Raw genomic sequence first — 18,613 nt, 5'->3', positions numbered from 1 at the left:
TATTTAAGAACAAGATTGACTGCAGGCTATTTATAAGTACACCTGCTTGTGCACACTAAAACTGAGAGTTTAAACTAAGAAAATGTTCTGACTTCATATAATTTGTTTTTCCTTCAACAGAAGATTGACCAACCCCTCTGAAATTCCCAGTAACAAGGCAGAGGGAAAAGAAAAACAAAAAACAGTAATGCAAAAATTTACATAAAAGAAAATTTCAATTTTTTGAACTTGCTTTTTGTGTTAGAGAGATTTTAAGATGAGCAAGTTTTTTTCCTGATTAACAGATCCCTAAATAGATAAAATCTTTTAATATATTAGAGGGTAGAAAATGGTCTGGCAAGAGTTCCTTTTTATCATGACTTGCTACTTTATTTATTGGTGATGCACTAAAGTGACAGTTTTCTTAAAAATCTCTATTGCATGAGAAGACTTAGAAGTACAAAAGTTTTTTTTCACACAGCAAAAATAAACTGAAGCACAAAAGAGTGAGGGAAAATGCACAAGATTTTCAAACTAGAACATCAGAAAGATCTTTGAGAAAAGAAGAAAAATTTGAAGAGCAATAGCTAAAAATTCTTCTGACAGGTGGATCTTTCTAGAGTTAAGATTCAACTAATCTTGGTCTTGTGATATTTAATCTCCCTGGGTGTTGTGTATTTTTTCAGCTTTCTTGACCTCTAGTTTGCAGGCAACCTGTACTGCCTGATGTTGGCTGCAGAACATGCTGCTGTACATAACAGTTTAATACTATGATGAGTTGTTTCTTTTATTGTGCTGTGAAAAGTTCCTGTGTGTTTATTAGAAGTTGACACAAGCTGAGTTTGGAAGCAGGCAGAAGGAAAAAGTATCTTAAAAACAACAGAATGTTTGGAAATCTCTGTGGAGTTGGAGCAGCCACTTACTAAACTGTTTTCACCCATTACTGCCATTTTTGATTGTTGTACTTTAATTTTTATAGTGAAAAAAAAAGTTTGTGCATTAGACCATCAGTCAGACTGTGATTTTTAAAGCACACTACTGCAGCCCAAGATTGCTTACTAAACTGTTAAAAGTACTGATATAACATTTCAGTCCTTACTAGATTTGGAACATTGTTGTTACCATTCACAGCAGTCTAAAATAAAAACAAGAGGTGTTCTACAGACAGCCTGTCAGTTGGGGCTGAGTGATTCAAATAATGTGAAGTTTCCATCTCAAACATGCTTCTAAAATACTGGATGAGGTCTTAATCCCAGTGTTACCAGGCAACATGTTTACAAAATCAAATGTGATTTTTGTTCTCTGTGAATGTTGTGAATATTCTGAACTCCAGTTTGTGTCTCTCTTCCATTATTTGCTCACTGTAATTACACTCATGTTTGTGCTCCACACAGTTTAACAAGTTTATTTCTGTCAGAGTTACCTTTAGTACAAAGTTGAGTCTACAATGAGAATTAAACTATTTGAATAAACATCTGCCTGGAAAGACTGGGTGATAAATTAGCCCACTGCTCCCATTTGGTGCCAAGACCAACAGCTTAAAAAGAATCCCAATCACGTTTTTATAAAGGTAGAGCCCCCAGTTTAAAGAAAGGCAAAACCCACCTGGCCTAGTTGATGTGCACACACTGAATAAAGAGCTTTTTTCTTTTTTTTTTTAATTTTAAATACCCTTTACAGATGAGGGATGAGTAGAAGAGGAGGTTATATGTGTTTCCCACTACAATGCAAGACATTGATGAAAATTATAGAGACAGAATGTAGACAATTCCCTCAACTTCAGAACTGGGTAAACATGGTATTTTAATTTTTACTTCTTTTTTTTTTTTTCCTGAAAAAAGCATGTGTATGCCAACTAAACCTACACTTTTTCTTACCCAAACTTGTTTCCATTTTTTTCAAAGTATTTCATAATTCAAATAAAGAGTTACACTGTTGCACAAATTTTCTCCAGCCTACAAAGAAACTGAGAAATAAATAAGCATCAGGTTTTCCCCAGTTTCAGTCTACTGTCTTAGCCACAAGCCTGGTCTTTATCTCTTGTTCAATAACCACTTGTATCTCTAATTTTACTTAGACCTGGCCTGGCATACCACTATGCCTGATTTGGCTTATTTTTAATAAGAATCTTCCCTTTAAATATGATTTTGAAGGAAAATCAGTCAACCCTGCATGTATGTAATGCTCACAGCTTTTGTGGTTCTCTTTGAGAATGTATCAGACTGGAATAGTCCATGTAATATTCACTCTTTGTTCCCATTGTTCCTTTCAAACCTGTCATGCGAATGAGGATGGTTTATTATTGATGTTGGCCCATTAAGGAGTCTCTTTGAAGCTTCCACTGACAGAGGGATATTGAGGCCATGGAAAAAATGGCAAGAGACCCATTTTCCTGTATTTGAGCTGCAGACAGTATACATTCTCTAAGCATCAGACAATAAACCATCAGACCTCTGTGCTCTGCTTTCCCAAACCTGCAGTCAGTGTGTGAAAAAGAAGTGATGTTTAGCTAATAATGAAGGCTTAAGCCACCAGTCAGAAGAAGATACAATGACTACAGTGCAATATAATTTTTTTTAAATCAGCTGGGGAGGTTAATCAAGTATTCGATTTGTGCACCTGCTCCTGTCCATGGAAACTTCACAGCATCCTGTGCCTGAATTTCATTTTTGTTGTCAAATCCACCTCAGTGTACTCATCTTAATTTTTATTGAAAATAAAGGAAGTACAGTAGATACAAGTTGACATATCATTTTTTCCTACTATTTTAGTCATGAATATATATTTTAAACCTTTAGGCTGAAATATGGGACTTCTGTTTACTTCTAAGGGGCACAGACCTCTGCCATTTAAAGAACCAAATTGTGAAATTCAAACAAATTGAACTGGAATTCCATTTGGCTGCACTAAATTTATTTTCACAAAAAAACACTGACAATCTTTCCTCTTTTTTTTTTTCTGTTGCTGCCAATTTAATCACACAACCTAGGTGCTTAGAAAACAAAGAACAAACAAAAATATCTCACTTTAAAAAAAAATAGCCTATTTTCAAAGCATAGAAATCACAGAAAAAATTACAGATGTCTCATCTGTTTTATACTTAAGTGAAAATCAAGAATGTTGTTGCTGTTATGACTTTATATTTTAACTATGAAACAAAAGTGAGTAGGCTTTAAAAAAAGCTGCCTGAGTTATTAGTCTGTGAATTGCCTGCTGAGCCCAGGCAGTAATATTTTGTAATGTGTGTGTCTGTATCAATATAATGACAGCACCACGCTTCAGATCAACTGGATACTAATTACAGATTTACCTGATAGACTGGAATGGCTCCCAAGGAGCTGCTGCACTCTACTTAGCAAGTGAGTTATTCTCCTAAAAACTGCATAAGGATTTTTAATGTTAAATAACCTCATCTGGATACCATTTGGTAATACACCTTCTTTAATCAAAAGTTTTTAGGAGGTTCAGCTGCCTCTGCAAAGAGGTGGCAGGGCCCTGGCAGGGGCTCAGAGCTCCAGACACTGGGTTTACCTTGAATTCATGATGTCTATTTGAATAGAGAGATTACAGCATGTGAAGGAGCTTCTCTTATGCCTCTTTTAGAAAAGCAAGAATTCTCCATTTCATGTACTATGAGAAATAGGATTCATCTATTAAAATTATGAAACAGATTATTAAATAAAAAAAAGAAAAAGGAAAAAAAGAGAGAAAAAAACCCCAACTCATTCTTCAAACACACAGGATTAAACTGTGGGCCTCATGACCACAAGAAATTGTAGAAGTAAAAGTAACAATTAGGTTCAAAACAGATGAGCTCAGGAAATGCAGCTAACACACCTTTAATGGGGTTCAGATCCGACCTTACACTCAAGAGTGATCTAAAGCTCTCAGTTTTTGCAAGAAGAAAATGGGTTGATGGAACAATTGCCCTAAACACTGTCGGCGCTGTCCGTCCATCTCTGAGGCGCCGGCAGGGCCCCGGCGCGGAGCTCCCCCTGCCCGCAGAGCGCAGCTGGCACCGCACGCAGCGCAGCAGCACGGGGCGAGCCGCACTCGCTGTTTACACAAACTTGAAAAGCCTTCGAGAATCACTGAAAAAGACAATTTTTAATGAGCACTCTCTGAAGAGGTGATTAATTTGTTCATGAGCTGTTACTAAAAATGTAATCAGTGAAGTGTAAAAAAGGTTTTATACTCAATGTAATTGCTTGCCTATAATGTAATAGTAATAATGAAAACACCTACAGTAAAGGCTTGTTAACTCAGTGTGGGATACATGATCCTGTTTGCAGTTAAAGCACAAGAACGAGACACTTGCTTATGCTCAGTGCATCTTTCTGATTCAAAAGCACAGTAGCTTAATCAATTGTTCCCATCCCTTCTGGAAAATCAACACTTACAGTTCCTCTTATGAATCATCAATCTCCTTGTCTATCATTTAAAACAAATATGTTTTGCTGCTCTTTTATTGTTCCTGTCTTTCAGGTGTTCACTTCTGGATAATAAAATGCACATTACTAATGACAATAAGTAGTTTCATAATTTCTGGCATATGTACCCTGGGTAAAGAAAAGAAAATTACACTTACACCAAAACAAATAATAATGTGATATAAAATATACTACAGTTTATAAATGCCATGTTCAGATTATGTTGTAGAAAAATCCTTGTAATTTTCCTAGGCTATATAAGACCTTGCTCCGCAAAGAAAACTGATATTCCTTTTTACATAATTTACATTGCATCCTACATGGTAGCAAAAGCCATTGTGCTCTTCTAGATCTGAATTAAAATCACCAGATACAGGGAGGAGAAGATATGAGAGTAACTGAAAAATTCTTAAAATGTGAAAAATATTTCATAAGTATATGGTACTTCTCACTTTTTACAAAGTAGGGTGTTTCCTGGTATGTTACTCAGAAAAAAAAAAATACAATTGGCTAATGGTCTATAACTCGTCTCTATAGATCAGATTCAAAATGCTGAAGATGATCCTATGCTTCCACGTGGAGATTTATTCAACAGAATTAATGTGAAAATGAGGTAGCATTCAACATCAGTAATTATAGGTCTGCTTGCTCATTTCCCCAGATCCCTCTGGGATCTGCCAGTGATTTTTCACTTTTGTTTTAAAAATGCAGAGTAGAATGTGCTAATAAACATGTGATAGTGAAGTCACAATAAAGTCACAAATGAGACCATCTTCGAATGGAGAAAGGAAAGGCAAGAAATAGCCATTGCTGCTGGGAAGAATTCCCAGGGAGTATAGCGTAAGTCTAAAAGATCCAGTGGGAATTAAGATTTATCAAGTCATAATCACTTCCCCTGTGGCAAGAATGACAGTTCTACATAGTAATTTTCTAAGAAGTCTGCATTTTGTACTTATCTTCTGGTTTGCTACTTGTTTTGTAGAGGGAATAGGTCTGTAGTTTGCTAAGATTTCAAGGTTCAGATCTTTCTAATTTTCTCACAAATAATCACACCAAAAATAGCTCAAGAAATTATTAATAGGAAGCTCTTCTTGTTATTGCTGACTTTATCTAATTACTGCATGTGGTTTACACCCAGATATCCACACACGCATAGAAAAGCCTTACACCTCCCCTCAGAAAAATAAAATTACAGTAACTCCTGCAGACAGATTGAACGTAATAGGATTATCTTTTCAATCTATTCACTGAGTGCCTCCATGCAGGCTCCTTCAAACCAATAGCTATACTTACAAAAGAACTGGAAAATGCATTGTAATTAAGAAAAAGAAAAATACCTTAAAATACTATGCTTTTGAAGTTTATTTTCAGTAAACAAAGTCTTCCCTTATTCTGGAAAAAAAAAATGGGAACACATTATATTTTAATGCTACAAAAGCTTAAGAAATGGGATTTTCTAAGGAATCCAAGGAGATCAGGCACCTACTCCCTCAAGCTCTTTTGAAAATTGTAGCATTTATCTTCAGAAGTGCTTCAGTGCCAGCTGGAGAGAGGCTGGCTGAGAGGATCCCATCAGGATTTCACAACCCCGAAGTCATGTAAATTGTATCACCCTCTTGACTTGCTGGAGCTTTTAAGCGACAGAGCAGCATTTCTGCCGCGGCAGAAGGCGCAGCCCAGCGTGCCCCGAGCGATGGGGGCGAGGAAAGCCCTGAGTGAGCCCGGCCAGGGCAGGCACAGCCCAGAGTGATGGGGTGAGGAAAGGCCTGAGTGAGCCCGGCCAGGGCAGGCACAGCCCCGGAGCAATGGGGTGAGGAAAGCCCTGAGTGAGCCCGGCCAGGGCAGGCACAGCCCCGGAGTGATGGGGTGAGGAAAAGCCTGAGTGAGCCCGGCCAGGGCAGGCACAGCCCCGGAGTGATGGGGTGAGGAAAGGCCTGAGTGAGCCCGGCCAGGGCAGGCACACGGCCCGGAGCGATGGGGTGAGGAAAGGCCTGAGTGAGCCCGGCCAGGGCAGGCACACGGCCCGGAGCAATGGGGTGAGGAAAGGCCTGAGTGAGCCCGGCCAGGGCAGGCACACGGGCCGGAGTGATGGGATGAGGAAAGCCCGTTCTGAGCCCGGCCAGGGCAGGCACACGGGCCGCAGTGCCATGGCAGCTCCCTGCGGGCACCGCCGAGGGCCCGTCCCGGCGGCAGGGCCGTGGCTGCCCCGGAGTCGAGCTCTGCTTCTTCCGCCCCGAGTCCCCGCATGCCGCCACATTTCACAGAGAAAAGCAAGGCACAGTTCCTCCCAAGAATATTTCTGGGTTTCACATTCTCTGAACCTCAGAGAAAGGAAAAACAATTCTTTTCATTTGCTGTGCCTGTGTTTGTGCCAAAGTAGAATGCAATATGGAGATTGTTTACCCACAGTGATGGTGTTTTGTTTCCTTGGCCTGTCAGGGCCAGGTGGGGGGGGGGGGGGGGAACTGTCGCTGACAGTCACGAGATTCTGGGCAGTGTGTGCAGAGTTGAGTGCTTGGCAGATTCAGTTTAGATGTAATGTAATATAATGTAATATAGTATAGAATAATATAGTATAATAAAGTAATTAATTAGCCTTCTGATAAGATGGAGTTGGATGCATCATTCTCTCCCCCCTCATTGGGGGCAAAAATATCATCGATACCCACAGGGAAACTCAGGAGAGAAAACCTGAGAAGGGTCCTGTGCTGGCTTCAGCCAAGCTGAGAGGATTCACCACGAGTCTCAACCATGCACTCCTGGGACCTGAAACCCAACAGCAGCAAGAACAAGCCCCAACCCCTGCCAGCCTGGGCATCCCTGCTGGGAAGGGCACTTGGAGCCACCGGGTTCTGTGAGAGTGGCCGTGCTGGACACTGATGGAGGGGCTGAGGAAGCTGGACACAAGGCAGTCTTACTTGTTACTGCACCTTACAATGTTAATGCTGTGTTAACATTGTGTTTGGTGTCTTGCCAGGCTCCATGGCATGATGTTGGAATAATTTGATTTATTCAAATTATCCCAACATCATGCCATGGAACCTGGCAAGAAAAACAGGGCTGAGGCTGGGCTTTTCAGACAACTCACCGTTGTTTAGTACTGCTGGGGAAAACCTGTCCCAAGCACGTTGGTTCACACCCACTGAAAGATGGGAAGCAGAAATGAAGGCAGCAGTCCAGACAGCTGTGAGGGAAAACAAGCAAGAGAAAAATCATAAACCATGATCTCTGAGAGCCTCTTCTGCCTAAGTCTTACTCCTAGTGATAAGCTGATTGCAGATCTTTCTGAGAGCATTCCTATTGCACCAGATGTCAGAAGTAAATGTTCTGGTTTTTCCTTAGAAATTTGTGCCAAATACATTAAACAGAAGCTCTTGCTTAGACACAATCTCATCATTAGTGAATGGACTCAGGCTTTTAAAAATTGTAGTTTAAAAGATGCACAGTAAATTCTATTAATACCGTTTTGTTAAACAAGTGGAGATGTGTGAAACCTCTGACTAATTAAAATTGATTCTTGTACAGCAATGTGATATGTTTTTAAAGGTTTATGAACACTAATTAAATTTGTTTTTATAGATCAGAAGTCACCAGCTGTTCATCTCCAAGTCTGGGTATCTCTGTATGGACAGAAAAATGAATTTTCCAATACATGAGTTATATTTTAGCATTAAAGAAAACAGCTAAATTGTACATAATACAGTATAGAAATATATACACTTTAAAAACTGAAGTGTATTGAGCACATATCTCAAAAGGTAAGGATACTAATTGATCCTGTATTTAAGGTCTGATCCTTCTGCAAAACATGCTGCATTCAATCCCCAAAGAAACAAGTTCAATAAACAAGTATATACTATTGCATGCTGGAAACAGACAAGCCAAGCACAGAGAGCTCCTTTCATGCATCATCTTTGATTGTCCTACTTTGCTCTGTCAGGAACAGCAGTGACAGCTTAAGTGTTAAAGCTTTTTGACATTGCAACAAACCAAATAAAGCCTAGTTGCACATTTTGGAATTTATTTTATACCACATCTAAAATACAAACAATATAGGGAGTTTTCATCGCTTTCAAACAATAGCAGCCACTGGAGACTGTTTCTGGAGCTCATGTTTTCCTCACATAAGGATTCTCACTAGCTGAGTAGCAAAAGCATGTTTGATAGCCAGCTCCAGGAGCCAGGCTGGCCAACACAATTATTGCACATTCTGTCAGCACATTTCCTCCCTTCAGCTTTACTTCTACAATCTTTTTCAATATTGTTAAAATGAGCAATCATTCGTGATTCACACTCCCAAAAAAGGCAGAAACCAACAATTCCCAATGGCTATAAATTATTAATGCAATTGTGCCAATCACACAGAGCTTAGTGCTTTTAAAAATGGAATGAGATTATCTGCACAGTTATTTTCAATCAGATTCATCTCTTATTAGGGGGCATTATGCACACGGCTTGCTCTCAGAAAGCCATCTCCTTCAAAGAAGATTGTTGCACAGTCATTTCTTCTGAAATACTATGCAAGCTCTATATTAGATACCAAATCAATTTTTTGTTTCAGGAAATAATTATATGTAATGGGTATTTTACTTTGTAGATAGACTGATTCTTTCCAATGTAAAAGTCTGTTCTGTTCTCAGTTGTTATTCCCATTCAAATCATCCCTGCTTTGAGTTGGCCCTCACTGATTTACACCAATCTAGCAGAAATATAGGCAGAACTGGAGGCTGTGGCAAATCATTTTTTGCTGCAATAGCTTTAACAGGCTGTAATAGAAAAGTTTGTGTTACTGTACAATGTATCTGTTAAAACAGCTGGGACACACAGCTGTCTCAAAAAATACAAGCTAGAAAATCTTCCTCTCTGGTATACAAAAGTCTAAAAAATATTATAGAGCAGTAGAGATTCAAAGGATGTAAGCATCAAGGTCAGTTTTGGGGAATCCAGAGGGTTGTCTTTCCTTGTACAGTCTCTCTGCTTCAATGTTTGTTAGATTTTGGACTGTGTTGCCAGGGCCTGCACTGGAGGCCATGTGGAACAGCCTAAATGAACTGGAGACACAGGATGCTTTTATATTTACTGTTGCATTTTGTAAGAGGATTGGAAAATTGTCTCTGTGCTCCCAACTCCCTATGATTTATTCAAATAACCCCAACATCATGCCATGGAGCCTGGCAAGACACCAAACACAAAGAAACTGGAACCAAATTCAGTGGTGCCTCAAGCTGCAGGAGCAGGGGTATTCCCTTAGGAATGACTGGCCAGCGAGGTGGAATCTGGCCTGCACTAAATGAAGATAGCTTGAGAGCTGAAATACTGAAGCCACAGGGATAAAGAGACTCAGAGCACATAAACATGTTCATTTAAAGGAACTTAAATATGCTGAGTCAACGAAAACATCAGTGGCAGACTCTTAGCACATGCTTAACTGCCCTACTTAATCTAGGCCAAGAAGAAGCTCTCAGTTTCTAAGACCCTTGCTTTTTGCTGCAAGCATTGCAATAGTTTATCTCCTCAATTGGTGGGAAAGTGATCTTTAGAGCACTGAGCTGTCAAAATGCTGCAACAGGATTTTGCTATATTATTTTACATATTTCAGCTCTGTAACTGGATTTCTGGCAATCCTTGGATTGAACACACCTTCCACAATATGGGGAACTGTCTGGTTCTCACGGTCTTATGCCATGGTGCCATTCAACAACGTGAATTCCCATCTGTGAATCTGCTTCCTGCCATTTGCCTTGTACTCCTTCATTTTTCCCATCCAGAAGTCTGGCAAGAGTTTCTCTCTATTATTCTGATAAGAGTGTGGGTCAAACTCATTCCACTGTGAATGTGCATTTGTGCTTGCGGAGAGTGAGTGATTGATTGGTATCAGGCAGAAGTGACATCTCCTGTTACATTTCTGGCATGTTATTCTGTGGTTAATCAGTGCTACTGAGTGTCAGTCAAACCTACCAGATGTGACTCTAATGGATAGCTGCTGGTTGCCTGATGTCTGTTTTGTCACTGATGTGACTGGAGTGCTCCTAAAAGTTATTATAAAAAAAAGAAGGGGGGAAATAGAACATAGCTTAGCAAGTATGAGGAAACTGTATTTAGAAAGTAGCTGTATTTGTAAACCTCTGCTTTTAAGTATTCAGTCAGCTGATTTTTTCAATATTAATTAATCACAGGGCTATCCACCCATGTTTGATCAGGAAAGATCCATGCAAAAGAGTACTTGGGATTTTCTGATGTGTCTTGTGGGTGGTAAAAGATTGCTATTCTTAATTTAGTTATTTAAATTCTTAGCAGTTCTGGAACAAATGCATTATGAATTACCTTCACCAAAAACACCACAGAAACTTCTACTATGACTCTTCCTTTTAGGCTGAAGCAGAGTCCCATTGAAGTAAACATTGTCATGAAGACAGAAAGGAAGTTTGTTCTCTCCCTAAAGGAGCTTAAAAATCAATCATAGTGAAAAACTGAAATTATTTTCATTTAATTACAAACCACAAATCCATCCAGCTTTAGACACAGTATGAATCAAAGACTGAAACTTGAAATATTCCAAGACTCTTTTTCCATTGTGGTTTATACCTGAGACTGGCTCTAGAATTATCAGTTATTTGACAAGCAGCCCACTGGAACTTACAGCTCATATTTATGACTTAGATTAATCAGATTGCAGATATTTAAGTATAGGTATATTGATTCAAGTACCATCTTTAACAATTGCTCATCCAATTCCACTGGATCAAGGCTTTGTTTATGGATCCAGACAGAGCTGATACAAATTTTTTAACAAAAGGTCAATTGCTTCATTGTTGTTTAAGACTGTGTTGAGTTTTACTTACATGTACACAAATTTTTATTATGTATTTGCCAAGACTTTCATGAGTAGGTAAATCTTCTGCTTGGGTGTTTTAATTTTTCTCCTCATCTTTTAGCTTCAGGAATATTATTTCTTTCAGAAGATTATGGATCTAGAAAGCTTGATTGACATTTGAAAATAAAAGTAGAAGATGTAACACAGCCAAACTCTGCTCATCCTATTCAGTTTTACCAGAGTCAACAAGGTCAGAGAAGGAAGTGCTTGGTGGGGACTAGCACAGAGAAGGGGAATGACTTACATGTCCTAAGGCCTGTCAGAAAGCAAATTTCAAAACTACCTCCTCATCTGAGATTTTTAAACTGTGAAAAACTTATTTGGAATATATAAATCTCAAAGTTCAGGGTAAACAGGAGGTGGACCTGATTCACAAATTGCAGCAAATTGCCATTTTTTGCTTTCTGGCTTAATTTTATTTTCAGCCCTGAATTTTAATATGGCATAATTGATAAATTATAGTTTCTGAGGCAGAAATTGGATCTAAAATTTAATTATCTTGAAAATTCCAGGGTAAGTTCTTGTCCTAATGCAAATCTTTATCTGCTGATGGCTGACAAAATTTATCTTCAAATGTATTCCCAATCCAGAGATCAAAAAAGTGCACATAATGTCCAATGGAGAGCTTCAGGAAGGCAGTTTTTCTAAGGAACAATATCAAGGAATTTGTAATTTTATTTTTAAGCAAACTGTAATTTAAATAAAGCATTAATTATAAACCTTGCAATGAGAATGGAGATGGTAATTGTGCTTCATTTTGGTCTCACAGTGAACATGACCCTTTCTCTTCTGACGTCTTAGAAAATATTGATATATATTTAATGCAAAGCACAAATTGACCTTAATTCATGGACCTAAAACATTTATATGCCTTTGTTGCTTTTAATTTTCAGTGAAAATGACATGGATCTTAAACACACCCTCAAACAGCTTTGTGGTGGTTTTACATTTTATTACTAGGGCAAGACCAAGATCATACTCATTAGCTCTAAAGCTAGTGCTCTATTGAATAAAACAGAAAGGAAGTTGGAGGTTTGGCACTTTTCTGATGGGTCCTGATGGGCTTTTCACATTACCCATAAATCATGTAAAAATAATATGTTAAAGAAGAATTCTGAAGAAGAAAATCTAACCTTACCACAGTCATATCTCCCTGCAGCTGAATTAATAATACCGAGAAATGTAGCGAAACTATGAATTATTCTAAGGACTCAGAATTCTGCAGATATTCTGTTTTACATCTTTGTACTTAATGTATGTAAATGTATGCATGTGTCTCTCCACAACTGTACACAATCCAGTCCACATTTCTTTACATGTGACTTCCTTGCACCATAAACAGACAGTTCACCATGAACTGCGGCTTTAATAATTCCTTGTAAGCAAGTAGAGTACACAAACTCAGCCAGGAGAACACCAGATGTGGATAAATTGATAACACCAAGAGAAAGGATCTATCTAGATATGATTTTAGAAAATAGAGCAATTTAGCAGTAGGGATATTTATAGTACTGAAGCACAAAAGAAACATGAAGCTAAACTTAGAAAGTCAAAGGGACCAATCAAGAAGAGGTAAAGGAAATGTGGTTATAACTGAGTCTCTCACAAATTCAGTGATCACCTCTATGATGTGCATTGCAATCCTCTCTTGTACCTGCTAGAAAAATGGAACACTGAACAGGAGAATTTTAAATTGCATAAACCTCTATAAAGGGGCTAAAAAAACCATCACAAGGCTGGCTTCATCCCATTAGGAATTTAGGGAAACCATGCTTCCACTCTGTTTATCAATTCACCTGTCCCTGCCTATGCTGCAACAGCACTTCTGCAGAACTTAATTAACTGGTACCTATAAAGTACTGCAAAGTTAATATTACAGTGGCTAAGCAAGTACAAACTCTTACTCTTTTTAAAATGAAGACTTGTTCTTTGGAAAGGGATAAAGTTTTACTGCATACACATGAATGGGTTAGGCCCCTAAAAAAGAAGTGAAGAAAAAACAAAGAGAAGCAAATCCCATAGTATAAATTGTGGCCTCTCTCAGTTAAAGGTATGAGGAAAAAATAGCTGAGAAGATGAAGCATAAAAAAGAGTAGTAACCATTTTGCACTGTAGGTTATACTTCTTGTGTGCAGCTAAAATACAAAGCAGAAAAATAGCAAATTCTAGGAAAAAAAATACAATTTGTTGCAAGTGTTTGTCTATCAAACCAATTCCCTTCACATCAGTGTTTGGAAACCTTTGTTATGCTCCTAGATGTGGTTGAACCAGTTGGTACAAGTGAGAGAAACTTGCTGTGGGGAACTGCAGGGTGTCAGTGCCTCCTCTCTGGGCTCAGATCCTTCACTGCAGGATCCCACTTGTTCCATGGATGTGCTGATTCTCAGCAGGCTCTGCTCCTCACAGGGGAAGGCACCACTACTGCAGAGTGCAGTGAACATGGGAGAGGATGCTCACAACAACATCCAGGGAGAAGAGGGAAGCCCCCCTGCAGTGACACCATCCAAGGCAGTGACAGAACGAGCTCCCAGCCACGCTCACAGGGACATTCTGCACTGCAGCTGGGTTAAGCCTCAGCCCTGAATGGCTTTCTGACAAACCTTTGGTTGTAGCTCCAGTAGCCAGCAGCTGTGCCCTTTCAAATTCCCACTTTGTTTTTAACATCTTCATCACAACCTACGGGCAGGATGCTCTTTGCACACACTTTTCTGTCTACATTCACATCACACAAACAGGATCCTGCTCCAATAAATACCTTTGAGTGCCTTCAAACCACTTGCCTGCTGCATCTTTTTCTCCTTCTTGGACAGTCCATCAAGTACAGGAATATAAGCTCTTTTTTTCAGACAAATAATAATATTAATAAGATTTCAAAGCATCTAACAATGGTACTGAGGACATGTACTACTGAGTTGGACCCAATAAACCTGTCAAGTGATTTGGTCACTGCACTTATCTCTATTTCCAGAAAGTTGGTGATCTCTTATTTCAGAGAAGATACAGATGCTTTTATAGTTCCATAACTATTTTCTTCCTCGGGATTCTCTAATTTTATCACTGGGCCAGAAAGACGTGATGCAAACCTTTCTAAATGTCATCTGGCTTAGCATGAAGGTCTACTAATAAGGACATGGCACTTTAAAAAAAAGCCTTCAAAATACCCAAAACCCATACACTTGTCAATGTTTTACCTACACCTGAAATTAATAAGATGTTCTGAAAAACCAATCTCCAACAAAAGATGAAAAGTGAAAAGCAATAGTACAAGATTTTTTCAACTCCTAGGACCAATATTTTTTAGATTTGTTGATTGTCAGATTGGAGAAAAAATTAGAAATTAAAAACAATGCAGGAAAAATACACATCAGCTACATCTTTGGAAAAGTTCAGGCACAGAAACAAGCATCCAGATGCTCTTGCTCTGTTAACATCTTAATTAGTGATGATTAGTCAGTAATTTGAAATCTTAAAAATATCACATTTGACAAAAGGTTATTTCCACTTTTAACTGGTCGCTAACTGCTTACTTAGATTGATTTTAAAAAACCCTTTCAGCTGCCTAGGTAACTCAGTTTCCGATGTTCTTTGCTAATTTTTGAGATAATATTTCTCAAGAGGCCTTATGTAATTAAAGAGGTTTTAATCACTAAGATCCTGTAGTGAAGGAAGGCTGTTAATGATGTGCTAGAGAGTGCTCAGTACGAGACAGACCCTAAAGGAAGTTATGGATCTTCCTCAGGGGTGTTCCCTCCTGCCCTCTGACTGCCTAAGCTGGCAGTGCTGGGGAGCTGCAGAATGATATCCCAGCCTGCAGGCTCTCCAGTTTGAATACAACAATGGCTCCTGCTGCCTCACATCTCCTGCTGTCTGCTCAGCTGTGTGAGAGCACACCGCGTCCCTGAGACCTGGCCAGCCCTGCCACAGCACCAGGCTACTCCACAGTCACTCCTGGACTTCCTTCTCCAACTTGCACTCCATACAGCAAGACATTATTCCCTATTTCCATTTGGAGAACTGAAGTGACAAAAAGTCTGAGATGAAGTTGGAGATTTAATCCTGCCCCACAGCTCAGTTCCCAGCACTGCTCCCTGCTCCAGCCCTACCTGCCTTCCCTGGTGCTGCAAGGAGAGGACAGCAATGCAGAACCTCTCCATGGCTGGGATGAACTGGAGAGGGCTGCTCCAAAACATCCTGCAGTGAGCTTTTTCCACAGCTCTACTTGCACTCTAAATTATCTTATAGCCCCCTGGTTGCTGAAGTAGTGTGCATTTTGATGTTCACAAGAGACAAGCTGGCCTGCTTTAATGCATATAATATAAATATACTGTTATTGAGCCAAGAGCTTCCATTAACTTTCTTCGACACAAAATTTGTGAAATATAAGACATGAAACAAGAAGTTCATATCTCTTGCAGAAGACAGGTAATGGCATACAATGCTACAGTTCCTTTGCTTCTGGAAAGGATGAGTTTTATCATTAACTCCTCAGCCTTTGCACTTGAGATAGGTGTGTTCTGCCACCCACACAAGTTTCCAACCAAAGCTGAGTTCAGTATGTGTGCAACTTTTCTGAGTCCCAAAAGACACTGCAACATTTGGTACAGCCAAACATCTTGCTTAATTCATTATTCACTATTTAGAATTTTGTCAGAAATCCAGGCATGAAGTGAAAGAATAAAAAAAAGTCAGATAAAGAAGTTAAGCAATCACACCTTCATCAACAACATAAATAAATCAGAAAGCCCATATGCTGGGATTCAGGAATCCAAGTTACATGACTATAAGCTTACACACAACAGAAATAGCACCAAACCCAGGATAAAAGGGGCACATTTCCAGTGAGTAATTGCCACAACTAGTACTGCATGTTTTTTTCTCTGAACATGGAGCTTTATTAAATGTGACAGTAAACATCCCTTCCTGATGCTTCCTGTAAACTTTCACGTCCTCCTGGAAACACAGCGGTGATCAGGGATACATAAAAAGCTTTGCTGTCAGAGCTCCCCACCAAACCCTACAATTTATGTAGCAAATGCACAATGTTTCCCCTCCCAAGGCTGCACTGCACTGAACCAAGAGAAAATGCAGTCTTTGCCATAAGTCCTTGTTCTCCAGGAACTGCACTGCAGAGCAGGGCTCTGGTGATTCAGCCTGGGGATAAGGGCTGCACTCTCACTAGGTCAAAAGCTGTTGGAAAAGTCTCTTGCAACGTGCACAAAGAATGAAGTGGCTGTGTAGCTTTGGCAACCCAGCTTTAGCCTTTCTATTGCATCACCAGTGGAGAAGCATCACTCTTGCTTTTTCTTCTAACAGATCTGACTGACTTAAAGTTACAAACCTGATTTTATCTGCACAAGTATCTTTAGCAGACATTACAGGAGTCTGAGAAGAAGGTTGAGCCTGCAGCCAGCAGATCAAAAGCCTCTGCTCAGAGGCAATGGGGAGACATGGAAGCTGGAGGGATGGGTCGGGCTCGGGGATACTGCAGAAGGTGCCCCTGGAGAGATGGGCTGTAGTTACCAAAGGAACAGGCACTGCTGTCAGTCTTTAAACAATGAAACTAGAAGGCTTTCTTAGCAAAAATATGTTCACTGTTTTAATCAAAATACAAAGAATTCAAATTCTTTGCATTCAAAATACAGCTGATTGTAAATAATGAAAGTGCACTTTGCTATAAAACAGTTTGTACAAATCTGCTCTGAAAGGATACAGAACTAGATAAAGGGTCCTCCTCTGAAAGGATACAGCCCTCTGATTGTGGGTTTCAATATACTTATTTTAAATTTTCCATGGGAAACCCTAATTATGAACTGCTCTATGCTGCCACTGAATAAGGGTTTAGTGTAATAATCCATGGGAAATAAGATATTAATAATAATAATTTGGTTACAAAATACAGAGGCTTTGCATATTGGAAAATAGCCTCTATCATCAAAGTTAGGTTTTGTTGTTATCTGAAGAGACTGGCTAAAATTGTTGATGGAGTATTAATAGTGCCACAAAGCTGAAAACTGTAGGTAGGAAAAATACAAGAGAAAATAGAATGTTATCAGAGACCTTCAGGCTAGAAACCTGCCTTTGAATTCCTAAATGTGTGATAAGAGGAGTTATATAACACGTGTAAAACTCAATAAACAAAGCCTGTCTGCTCAGGAAGCCTGAACTAGACCATTTGTTTCCTATGAGGAAGAATGTTTAAAGTTATTTCTCTGTCAATGGCAAAACTATGAATAAACCTAATGAAAAATATAGAATGTGTGGGTGTAAAGAATATGCTTGGCTATATCTCCACTTTTGTTTAACTACAGAAGTATTGCTAGTTAAGTGTTCCTCCATCTGAAAACAATGCATCTGGTAAGATAGCTCTCTATTCTGATCACCCACTGAGTAGGGAAAAAAGAAATGGGGCACTGGAAACAACCAACATCTTCCTGGTAGTCTAAACCCCTTCACTTGATGAAAATCTCCAGGAAAGAAAATCCTCCTTAGCCAGCTTAACAGTACCCTGGTTAGCTGCTAATGCCTTGTTGTAAGACTACCTGTGTCGGGAGAAAAGAGGAGAGCTTTTAAAAACGTTACCAGAGGCCATAGCTTGGGAATAGGCAATCAATCGTTCAATCACTTTATCCTGCAGCAAGTGGCCACTTGCACTGTTCAAACACTGCTCGAGTGTTCCAAGGCACTGTGTGTTTTGGATGAAAGGTACTCTCGTGTTTCTGCTTCCTCCTTCTGCTGCGAAGGTAACCTGAGGAGTGCAGGCGCGCACCCAGCTCCCTCAGTGTGGAATGGGGCTTTCCAGGGATCCCAGCGCTGACAGCGGAGGGCGAGGGCGGAACGAACCCGGTCACTCCCGGCTCGGCGCTGCTGCCCAAGGGGGGAGAAACTGCGGCTGGGGCTGAGCGAGGGAAGGGCGAACACGAGCCAGCACTGCACCCTTGGGGCAGTGGATGCAAACTACAGAGCCAGCGGGAGTGCCGAGCCTTCCCTTCCCTGGGACACGCCAAGCGCCCCGCTCTGCCTCCAGCCCGGCCTCCCCAGGACGGAAAAGGCGCTGGGAGTAGCCCGGAGCCAGCCGGGGCTGGGGGCACAAAGGCGCTGAGAGCCCGGAGGCGGCCGGGGCTGGGGGCACAAAGGCGCTGAGGGCCCGGAGCCAGGCAGGGCTGGGGGCACAAAGGCGCTGAGGGCCCGGAGCCAGGCGGGGCTGGGGGCACAAAGGCGCTGAGGGCCCGGAGCCAGGCAGGGCTGGGGGCACAAAGGCGCTGAGAGCCCGGAGGCGGCCGGGGCTGGGGGCACAAAGGCGCTGAGAGCCCGGAGCCAGCCGGGGCTGGGG

General features: G+C 40.4%; 1 long non-coding RNA gene across 1 annotated transcript in view; it reads right to left on the bottom strand.

Annotated features, from left to right (window-relative positions):
- Window positions 1-3,835: 3,835 nt before the first annotated feature.
- Window positions 3,836-18,613, bottom strand: part of LOC135454204 (uncharacterized) — a 53,737-nt gene continuing 38,959 nt past the window's right edge. The window contains exons 3-5 of the long non-coding RNA XR_010442037.1: window positions 7,498-7,593; window positions 5,747-5,801; window positions 3,836-4,070 (exon numbers count right to left, since the gene is read on the bottom strand). This is a non-coding gene — a long non-coding RNA (uncharacterized LOC135454204). The remainder of the gene's footprint in view (window positions 4,071-5,746; window positions 5,802-7,497; window positions 7,594-18,613) is intronic.

Source organism: Zonotrichia leucophrys, chromosome 14 (genome assembly GCF_028769735.1).
Source record: "Zonotrichia leucophrys gambelii isolate GWCS_2022_RI chromosome 14, RI_Zleu_2.0, whole genome shotgun sequence".
In the NCBI taxonomy this organism is placed as follows: Eukaryota; Metazoa; Chordata; class Aves; order Passeriformes; family Passerellidae; genus Zonotrichia; species Zonotrichia leucophrys.
This window is presented reverse-complemented; position numbering and strand designations above follow the sequence as displayed.